Genomic DNA, 2,006 nt, shown 5'->3' with positions numbered 1-2,006 from the left:
ACTCTATATAGAATTAATGGTTTCTTTCTTAAATGTTTGTTAGAGTTCTCTGGTGATACCCTCTCAGTCCAGAGATTTATGTCTCAAAATGTTTTTTAGTGATGAATTTAACATGCTTAATGATTACTGTATAATTATTTTCTGTTTCATTTTGGGAGAGTTTTGGTAGTTTCTTCTTTTTAAGAAATCCTTTCATTGTTTCAAGTGGTTGAATTTATGTGTGTAGAGCCGATCATAATATTCCCTATTGTCATTTAAAGTCTCTGGATCTGTAAAGATGTCCAGCACCATTCTTTTTTTTTTTTTTTAAGATTTTATTTATTTATTTGACAGAGAGATCACAAGTAGGCGGAGAGGCAGGCAGAGAGAGAGGGGGGAGAAGCAGGACCCCTGATGAGCAGAGAGCCCGATGTGGGGCTTGATCCCAGGACCCTGGGATCATGACCTGAGCCAAAGGCAGAGGCTTAACCCACTGAGCCATCCAGGTGCCCCTCCAGCACCATTCTTTTTTGATATTGGTAATTTATTATTTCCCTCTTTCTTTTGTTGGATTGCCTCCTGGACATTGTAACCATAAACTCCTCTATATTTAAATGCCATTATTCAAGTTTTCTTTACATGCAGATCAGGAAAACTGGTTCACCTGCTCTCCACAATAGAAATCAAGGTAGGGTGTAGATGTATTCTTGTGGTTCCACAGGTTATAACTGTCCCAAGTCCTAGCATTTGGGGATATCCAAAACACAAACACATACACACAAAGGAACAAACTCATGTAATCTTGTAGTCAGCATCAGATTATTATTCAGATTAAGGCATAATGAGTGTTTAAAATTGTGTATATTTATACGTGTTGGTATGCTTGCATGCGTGCCTGTGCGACAACTTTCCTCAATTATCCCACAGAAAGGTATAAGATTATTTTACATATGTAGTGTTGAACCTACATATGTAAATAACCTATTTATTCTTGTACCCCAAATTTCTTTGTGCCTTTGCTGAAAACAACAACAAGTCAATGTATAAATTTTAACAAAGGATTTTTAATCTATGAAGAAATATAAGAACACTTCAGAATTATCCAAAATAGAATAAAATGATGTCCCAAATTTCTTCTGCACTGTTTTTACTTTGGTGTGTTTGAAATATGTAATTGTTTGGTTTATTTTAAATATTTTAGCTGTGAAGTGTTTGTATTGCAAGAGAAATAATAGTCTTCCTATAATATGTCTACTACAGAAGAAAGTCAGCATCAAGGGTGAATTGTGTACATCATAATAGCAAAAAAAAAAAGTATTTTGTACTAAAAATACAATTTTTTTTAACAGAGAGGATGAGAGAGAGAGCATGAATGAAAGGGGGGAGGGTCAGAGGGAGAAGCAGACTACCCACTGAGCAGGGAGCCCGATGTGGGACTTGAGCCCTGGCCTCCAGGATCATGACCTGAGTGGAAGACAGTTGCTTAACCAACTGAGCCACCCAGGCACCCCTAAATACATTATGTTCTGCCAAGAATAAAATGACATATTTTGATCAAGACTTGAGGAAAAAATAAGCAAATAAATTTCTGATAACTTCAAAAACTTATCTTAGTAATATTAAATCCTCTTTCTTTGTTCTGTGATCCCACTCAACATTCAATAATTTTTTTTTTTCACCGCAGTCATCATGTTTCTGTAGGGTCTTATAGACTCTGACATTTTGTTAGACTTTTTGATGACCTTGACAGTTTGAAGGAACACCGATAAGGTATTTTATAGACTTTCCTTAAATTTGGGTTTGCCTGTTGTTTTTTTGTTTGTTTTTCCAGTGTGAGGGCTTATGGGCTTGGGGAAGGAAAATCACAGAGGTAAAATGCCATTCTCAGTTATATCATATCAAAGGTACATGCAATCAATACCACTTATCACTGTTGATATTAATTTTTATCATCTGGATGACCTAGTTTCTCATGTTTATCCACTGTAAACTTACTATTTTTTCTCCATTTGTATACTGCACCTTTT

This window comes from Enhydra lutris, unplaced genomic scaffold, assembly GCF_002288905.1.
Source record: "Enhydra lutris kenyoni isolate GAN:26980312 unplaced genomic scaffold, ASM228890v2 scaffoldscaffold21, whole genome shotgun sequence".
Lineage (NCBI taxonomy): Eukaryota > Metazoa > Chordata > Mammalia > Carnivora > Mustelidae > Enhydra > Enhydra lutris.
This window is presented reverse-complemented; position numbering follows the sequence as displayed.